Source organism: Entelurus aequoreus, linkage group LG02, assembly GCF_033978785.1.
Source record: "Entelurus aequoreus isolate RoL-2023_Sb linkage group LG02, RoL_Eaeq_v1.1, whole genome shotgun sequence".
Classification (NCBI taxonomy): domain Eukaryota; kingdom Metazoa; phylum Chordata; class Actinopteri; order Syngnathiformes; family Syngnathidae; genus Entelurus; species Entelurus aequoreus.
This window is the reverse complement of record NC_084732.1, coordinates 95,105,924-95,115,810: the sequence shown is the minus strand read 5'-3', so window position 1 is coordinate 95,115,810 and position 9,887 is coordinate 95,105,924.

Below are 9,887 nucleotides of genomic sequence, written 5' to 3'. Positions count from 1 at the left end.
CTTCAAGGTTTCTCAAAGCGCTTTGACACTATTTCCGCATTCACCCATTCCCACACTACCATGCAAGGCCCCAACCACCACCCATCGGGAGCAAGGGTGAAGTGTCTTGCTCAACGACACAACGGTGGGGATTGAACCAGGAACCTAAGGTTGCTGGCACGGCCACTCTCCCAACAGCGCCACGCCATCCCCTGTTCATCGTTGTTCATTATTCCCTCGTAGTAGTAGTAGTAGTAGTGTGTACTGTATGTATTACACGTTGTTTGCTGTGTGATGTTGCCTCCTTCTATTATATACTATATCAAGTTCATTTTAATTGTTGCTTTGATTGGTAAAAATAACGGTAATGGCATTGTAACGTACATATACTGTGAGTAATTCATTAGAAAAATGCTAGAAAAATATGTTAGCATGTAGCATTGTTAGCTGAATCCAACTATTGTTAATGTATATGAGATAAACATGCTACTTATGATGCATTATTGTTTTGAATAGGGAGGCAGACAATATTAGAAAGCGTTATACTTTACAGACTGAAGGAGAAAACTGATAAACTAACCTTTGCTTTCATCTCCTCGGTTTTGAAGTTTCTTCTTCCTCGCTTTCCTCTGACGTCGGCTCCTCCATGCCGGATTGTTCCTCAGCTATTTGCTGTGACTTTCATGCCGCCTTCCTCCCTGACGTCCAGTTTCCACACCGATTATTACTCCCGCTTCCCGTGCGCCACTCGCCTTTTTCTTTACCGGAACTCAGTTTTGTTTGAACTTTTCCCTTTTTTCCCTCCGCCTCTTCCTGGACTACCTCGCCGTTCTGCTTTCCGCTCGATCCGTAACGTTCCTACGTTTTTTTTTCTTCCTTCTCGTTATAGATCTATAGTATTTTTTTTTTCCTACGATACATTGCCAAAACTCAGAAAGTACGCTGCAAAAAAACAAAGCTGACAAAGTATACAAATTAAAAGACAAAATTTCACACTAAAAGCTTGTTAATTTTACCTAATTTGACACCCTTAATTAGAAATGTGCAGGACTTTTAAGATATACATTTTATTTTCAGTCATATTCCTGGATTATCTGATAAAACTTTGCTTAAAATAAATATTGTAAACTTTTAATTATTTCTGACAACTCAATTAAGCATGAAAAGAGTTTGAGTTTGAGTTTGAGTTTATTTCGAACATGCAAGCATACAACATGATACATCACAATTTCCAGTTTCTCTTTTCAACATGTTCGAAAAGGAGTAGGAAGAAGCAGAGCTTATTTAATCCTACCCCTTTTCTTTACATAACAGTTGCAAAACTTTTTGTTCACTTCCTGTTCACAATTTTTTCACAATAAACTCCATAAGTAATCACAATAAAAATAAATAAATAAATAATAGTAAGAATTTAATAATAATAATTGGTGAAGGACCGTCCTTTCCTTTACACAGACCATGCACTGTTTTGAGTGAAAGACTACATGTAAAATGTACAGTAGGAAGGGGATTCATATGGCCCCATTCGTCACGGTTCACCTGACACATGAAACATGACAAATTGGGTTGCAGACGGCAGTAGAGTGTTGTACGTCTTAAAACGTGTTTTGTAACAAATCCAACTTTGACCACAGCGTCAGTTGCAATGTAGAGTGACACTTTCCGTCATTTTCAGCAGACTGCATTGCAAAATGATTAACCCCTCCCAGTTTCCTCTCATGCGACATCCACCCAGAAATGGGGCCGTGTGAATCCCTTCCCTACTGTACATTATTGAGTGACAGAGTGCTGCAAACTTACTGCAAACTTTTTTTCTGAGCTCCTACCTGCTCCGTCACTGATAAGAATATAATGGCAGATACCCCCAGATGATCCCAGTGTTAGTCCTGGTCTTGTAAAGCAGTCGTGTTGGGTTCAATCCTGTCACACCTGGGTGAAGTTTTGTCTGGTTTCATGGGGTCTTGTCATATCCTGTTTTATTTTGAAATGTTAACTCTCCCTCTCATTTCAGATCACTTGCCCTTCCTCCTGTTTCACTGGTCTGATGTCTCTCCTGATTGCCTGATTGTGCCCACCTGTGTCACCCTCCCTCATGTGTATAAATGTCTCGTCCTCCTCCTGTCCTGTGCCAGAGTGTTTCGTCTCGTCATGTACCTCCAGCAGTCTTCCACAGTCTCGTCCAAGTCGTTGAGTATTGCCTTGATTTATTCTTTGATTTCTCTGTTCCCTCTGAAGAGTGATTTTGATTTGCTAAAGTTTTTGGTCAGTTTTGTTTGAGCTAATTTCATAGTGCTCTGCCTTTTTTTCCCTCCTGTTGGAGCGCTTTAATTTGTAGATATTTCTTAACTCTTTATAGAGTAGTTTCTGTTTATAGCGTTTTGTCTCTTCCTCTTTGTGAGCGCCTTTCCTTTTGGATAGCTTATCATAGGTTGTTGCTTTTGTTATTAGATCAGTGTAAATTTTGATATTGTCCTTTTTCCTCCCTTTGGAGTGATTTTCTGTTTATTGTTTTATGCCCTGTGCTACGTTTCCTTTTTACTCTAGTATATCAAGTATAGAGTTTGTAGCCAATTGTTTATTCACTCTGTCTGAAGAGAGATCATAGAAAACAGCAGAATAAAAGCCTGCGTCAAACGTTTCCTGTCTGCAACTGAGTCCTCATTCTTGCCAAGTCCTAACATTACACTCTGGCCAGTATGGACTCAGCAGAAGCCAAACGACTGACGGAGATCCTGCGCGCCCAGGAATCACGTCTCGCCCGACAGGAGGATTTTCAGACGGCGATGGCATCGCACATGGGTCACCTCTCCTCCCAGCTGCAAGACCTACTCGGGCAGTTTGCTCGGCCGGATCCGGCATCCCAGCCTCCCACGCCAACTGCCACTCCCACGCTGCCTTCACCTCCTCCCACAGCCGGATGCAAGCTGGCTCCTCCGGCGCCATATGCTGGAGATCCCGGTTTGTGCAAAACATTTTTGATAGACTGTTCTATTCATTACGAGCTTATGCCCCATGCATTTCCCACAGACCGCTCCAAGATCGCATTCATGATTTCACACCTTACGGATAGAGCCAAGGCGTGGGCTTCCGCCGAATGGGGGAGGAGCTCGTCACTCTGCCAGTCATTCACAGACTTTCAAGCTGCTCTAACTAAGACTTTTGACCCAGTGTCCTCCAGCAGAGAAAATGCGCAAGAGCTAAGCAGGTTAAAGCAGGGCCGCGGCTCCGTGTGCGACTATGCCATTCGCTTCCGCACGCTAGCAGCAGAAAGCGGATGGGGCGACATGGCCCTATATGACGTGTTTCTGAAGGGGCTCGGAACTGCCATACAGGATCTCCTCGTTCCCCTGGACCTACCCGACAACCTAGATGCCCTCATCGCACTCGCCATCAGGACGGACAACCGACTAGCCCAGCTGAAACGACAGCGTGGTGGGGGACCAGCTGATGCAGGAAGAACCACACGTCCTTTTGCACCTAGCGGGTCGACCACTCAGCGTTCATCCCGGGAGCTACATCCTCACCTCCGCACTGATCGGGAGGAGGAGCCCATGCAGCTGGGAAGAGCCCGACTGACCCCAGAGGAGCGACGCAAGCGGCTGATGGAGGGGAGATGTTTTTACTGTGGAGAGGGCGGTCATACTGTCGTTTCATGTCCGGCCAAGGGTGTCCAGGTGGTGAGTCACGTTCCGGCTGCACCTCAGATGCCACGCACTCTCACTAAGATCACAATCACTCATCACACGACCACAGATCTAGAGGCGTTTATAGACTCTGGGGCAGATGAGAGTCTGATGGACTGGGGTTTAGCCAGGAGACTAGGACTCAATTCAGAACCGTTAGCTAAACCCATTAGAGTCAGATCTCTGAATGGTAAGGAGCTTTTCACCATCACGCACATCAGTGAACCTGTCCAAATGAATATTGACTGCCATCAGGAAAAGATTAGTCCATACTTGATTACTTCACCCTCTCATTCTCTGATCTTGGGGCATCCATGGCTGTACCAGCATAACCCTCGTGTTGACTGGAAAACAGGGGAGATCAGCGAATGGGGAAGGGAATGCACCAAGAACTGTGTTTTTTCTAATATCCAGAAAGAAAGTGTCAAAGAAATTAATCTTTTTTCTGCTAAACCTGTCACAGACTCAGAATTTCCGGACCTGAATTCTGTCCCCCCCTGTTATCACCACCTGCGACAAGTCTTCAGCAAGACAAAGGCCCTGTCACTTCCGCCCCACCGATCCTACGACTGTGCCATTGACCTGCTTCCCGGTACCACTATTCCTAAGGGGCGTCTGTACTCTGTCTCTGGTCCAGAAAGGGCTGCCTTGAACGATTACATCTCAGCATCACTGGAAGCTGGCTTGATTCGCCCGTCATCATCGCCAGCAGGAGCAGGGTTCTTCTTTGTGAAGAAGAAAGACGGGTCGTTAAGACCCTGCATTGATTACAGCCCACTCAATGACATTACCATCAAGAACCGTTACCCTCTTCCCCTCATGTCTTCTGTCTTCGACCAACTCCAACAGGCCAAAATATTCACCAAACTGGATCTACGCAACGCTTACCATCTGGTTCGAATAAGAGAGGGAGACGAGTGGAAGACCGGATTCAACACACCCAGTGGCCACTATGAATACAGGGTCATGCCCTTCGGACTCACCAATGCCCCCGCCGTGTTCCAAGCAATGATCAATGATGTTCTAAGAGACTTCCTGGACCATTTCGTGTACGTCTACCTTGACGATATATTGATTTATTCACCTGACAGTGACACTCACCAAGTCCACGTAACTCAGGTTTTAAAGAGACTCTTGGACAATGACTTGTATGTTAAAGCTGAAAAGAGTGTTTTTCATGCCGACACTGTCTCCTTCCTGGGCTTCATTGTAGCTCCTGGAAGAGTGCAGATGGATCCGGCTAAAGTTAGCGCTGTGGCCGATTGGCCTACACCTGACAACCGCAAGAGGGTTCAGCAATTCTTGGGTTTTGCTAACTTTTACAGGCGGTTTGTCAGAAGCTTCAGCGCAATAGCTGCTCCTCTCCATGCTCTTACCTCTCCCCAGGTGCGGTTCCACTGGTCTCCAGAGGCAGAGAGGGCCTTCCAGACACTCAAGCACCGCTTCACCTCAGCGCCCATCCTCACCATTCCGGACCCGCAGCGCCAGTTCGTCGTGGAGGTGGACGCTTCTAATGAAGGAGTTGGAGCGGTCCTGTCTCAACGCTCTCAACAGGACGGGAAGATGCATCCCTGTGCCTTTCTGTCGCGGCGGCTGTCCAAAGCTGAAAGAAACTATGATGTTGGCAATCGGGAGTTGCTGGCGGTGAAGCTCGCCTTGGAGGAATGGAGGCATTGGCTCGAGGGGGCCGAACACCCATTCATTGTCTGGACGGATCACAGGAATCTGGAATATATCAAGAAGGCTAAGAGACTCAACTCTCGCCAGGCCAGGTGGGCGCTCTTCTTTAATCGGTTTTCCTTTTCGCTCTCCTACAGGCCGGGGTCCCGCAACGTCAAGCCAGATGCCCTGTCACGACTATTCGACCCCGAGCCTGAGGCCAAGCAACCTGAGACTATCCTTCCACTGAACTGTGTGGTAGGAGCGGTAACTTGGCCAATAGAAACAGAGGTAAAGCAAGCTAACGGTGTGGCCCCGCCACCTAGGGGATGTCCTGTTAATCGATTGTTTGTCCCCACTGAGCTGCGTCCCCGGGTGATTCATTGGGCTCACACCTCGCTGCTTTCGTGCCATCCGGGAGTTAAAAGAACCATGTTTGTGATCTCCCGGCGGTTCTGGTGGCCAGCCATGGAGACGGAGGTCCGGGAGTACGTAGAGGCCTGTTCGGTCTGTGCCAGGAACAAAATGTCTTCCAGGTCTCGCATGGGACTTCTCCAGCCGCTCCCCATTCCCTCCAGACCGTGGTCAGACATCTCGATGGACTTCGTTACAGGCCTCCCGGTCTCACAAGGTAACACCACCGTCCTCACCGTGGTCGACAGATTCTCCAAAATGGTCAGATTCATTGCTATGCCTAAATTACCATCCGCCAAAGAGACGGCAGAGACTATGATGACTAATGTATTCCGAGTTCATGGATTTCCCAAAGACATTGTTTCAGACCGGGGACCACAGTTTGTATCACGGTTCTGGGGGGAGTTCTGCCGACTCATTGGAGCCAAGGCCAGCCTGACATCAGGATATCATCCGGAAGCCAACGGCCAGACCGAACGACTTAACCAGCAGCTGGAAACTGGCCTCCGGTGCGTGGTCTGCCAGAACCCCTCCACATGGAGCAAACACCTGGTCTGGGTAGAGTATGCGCACAATTCGCTACCTACATCAGCCACCGGCCTCTCTCCCTTTCATTGTGCCTTAGGGTACCAGCCCCCTCTCTTTCCAGAGAATGAGTCTGAAGTGTCGGTCCCCTCCGCCCATGCCATGGTCCAACGTTGTCGCCGCATTTGGGCAGCCGCCCGTCAAGTATTGACCAGACAAGGAGATCGGATGAAGAGAGCGGCAGACCGAAAGAGACGACCTGCGCCTGCCTACCAGCCCGGTCAGAGAGTCTGGCTATCAGCCAAGGACCTACGTCTCAAGGTTTCATCCAAGAAACTGGCACCACGTTTTGTAGGACCGTTTCCAATCATCAGGCTCGTCGGACCTGCAGCGGTTCGACTTCGTCTGCCCCGATCCCTCCGCGTCCACCCTACCTTCCACGTTAGTCAGGTTAAACCAGCCAAGGAAAGCACCATGGTCCCAGCCACCACGTCCCCTCCACCACCCGAAGTAATCGACGGTGGACCAGTCTACAAAGTGAAACGCTTGTTGGCAGTACGCAACCGGGGCAGGGGCAGACAATTCCTGGTTGATTGGGAAGGATACGGACCTGAAGAAAGACAGTGGGTTCCGTCCCGCCACATTGTCGACCCCACTCTTATCAAGGACTTCTTTAGAGACCACCCTGAACAGTCTGGGCCGTCAGGAGTCGGCCCTAGAAGGGGGGATTCTGTCACACCTGGGTGAAGTTTTGTCTGGTTTCATGGGGTCTTGTCATATCCTGTTTTATTTTGAAATGTTAACTCTCCCTCTCATTTCAGATCACTTGCCCTTCCTCCTGTTTCACTGGTCTGATGTCTCTCCTGATTGCCTGATTGTGCCCACCTGTGTCACCCTCCCTCATGTGTATAAATGTCTCGTCCTCCTCCTGTCCTGTGCCAGAGTGTTTCGTCTCGTCATGTACCTCCAGCAGTCTTCCACAGTCTCGTCCAAGTCGTTGAGTATTGCCTTGATTTATTCTTTGATTTCTCTGTTCCCTCTGAAGAGTGATTTTGATTTGCTAAAGTTTTTGGTCAGTTTTGTTTGAGCTAATTTCATAGTGCTCTGCCTTTTTTTCCCTCCTGTTGGAGCGCTTTAATTTGTAGATATTTCTTAACTCTTTATAGAGTAGTTTCTGTTTATAGCGTTTTGTCTCTTCCTCTTTGTGAGCGCCTTTCCTTTTGGATAGCTTATCATAGGTTGTTGCTTTTGTTATTAGATCAGTGTAAATTTTGATATTGTCCTTTTTCCTCCCTTTGGAGTGATTTTCTGTTTATTGTTTTATGCCCTGTGCTACGTTTCCTTTTTACTCTAGTATATCAAGTATAGAGTTTGTAGCCAATTGTTTATTCACTCTGTCTGAAGAGAGATCATAGAAAACAGCAGAATAAAAGCCTGCGTCAAACGTTTCCTGTCTGCAACTGAGTCCTCATTCTTGCCAAGTCCTAACAAATCCCCACTGTTAAACAAATATATATACATATATATATATATATATATATATATATATATATATATATATATATATATATATATATATATATATATATATATATATATATATATATATATATATATATATATATATATATATATATATATATATATATATATATATATATATATATATATATACACACATATATATATACATACACACACACACAAACATATATATATATATATATATATAGATATATATAGATATATATATAGATATATATATATAGATATATATATAGATATATATATATAGATATATATATATAGATATATATATATAGATATATATATATAGATATATATATATATATATATATATATATATATATATATATATATACATACACACACACATACATATATATATATATATATATATATATATATATATATATATATATATATATATATATATTAGGGCTGCAACTAACGATTAATTTGATAATCGATTAATCTGTCGATTATTACTTCGATTAATCGATTAATAATCGCATAAAAGAGACAAACTACATTTCTATCCTATCCAGTATTTTATTGAAAAAAAACAGCATACTGGCACCATACTTATTTTGATTATTGTTTCTCAGCTGTTTGTAAATGTTGCAGTTTATAAATAAAGTTTTATTAAAAAAAAATAAAAAAATAAAAATAATAATAATTAAAAGAAAAAAAAAACTGCATAGCATATATCCAACGAATCGATGACTAAATTAATCTGCAACTATTATATATATATATATATATATATATATATATAGATGTGCACCGTATTTTTCGGACTATAAGGCGCACTTAAAATCCTTTAATTTTCTCAAAACTCGACAGTGCGCCTTATAACCCGGTGCAACTAATGTACGGAATACTTCTGGTTGTGCTTACCGACCTCGAAGCTATTTTATTTGGTACATGGTGGTGATAAGTGTGACCAGTAGATGGCAGTCACACATAAGAGATACGTGCAGACTGCACTATGACTCAAACACCAACATTTTATATGTTCCATTGAAAATATAGAACATTACACACGGCGCTCAAAAATCCATCAAAAATGTTTTAGTACGACTTTGGTAAGCTATGAAGCCACACCGCTTGATGGATTGTACTGTGCTTCAACATAGGAGTATTATTATGGTGTGTGTATAAGTTAAGACATATCATCTGGCGTTTTGTTTCGCAATATTATGCAAAATAAACTTTTCTTACCTTCTGGTTCCTGCTGATCTGTATTTGGGATCTGCATAAATCCTTAAAAAATGCGCTCGTCCGCCTATGTAGCTCCTTCTTCTTCTCTATTTTCTTGTTATGGGACATTCATCCTCCGCTGTTGCCATTTCTAATATAAAGTAGTGTACAGTTCTTACTTATATCTGTCAGTAAACTCGCCATGAAAGCGCTAAAACATACCGGTGTAGTGAGTTTACTTTATTCACCCAAGGAACTTTAGTTATTAGAGAGTTCCGGTCGGACGTTTTTTCACGGGACACATTACCGGCGTTGTTGTTTCTGGATGAGGAGATGCTGCTTTACTTAAAGTCTGAATGTCATTAAAACAGTTAGCGCCATCTTTTGACACTTCTTCCACCCCCGTCCTTGCACGCTACACCGCTACAACAAAGATGACGGGGAGAAGACGCTGTCGAAGGTAAATAAAACCGCCCACAAAGCGACTGTCAGTCGACGACTTGAAGATGATCTGTAAAACATCATCTATGCAACATTTTGACCAAAGAACCACCATTACATGTTATGTAGACCACAAGGAAGTCTTTTACATTTAGAAAAAAATCATATATGACCCCTTTAATGCGCCTTATATACCAGTCCGCTTTTTGTATGAAAATAGACCTGACTAGACCTTCTCATCCGCAGTGCGCCTTATAATCCGGTGCGCCCTATGGTCCGGAAAATACGTTACTCCTTTGTTGCTGCATAATTAATCTTCCATTCTATCCATCCATCCATCCATTTTCTACCGCTTGTCCCTTTTGGGGTCGCTGGAGCCGATCTCAGCTGCATTCGGGCGGTAGGCGGGGTACACCCTGGACAAGTCGCCACCTCATCGCAGGGCCACATTATTAACATAAC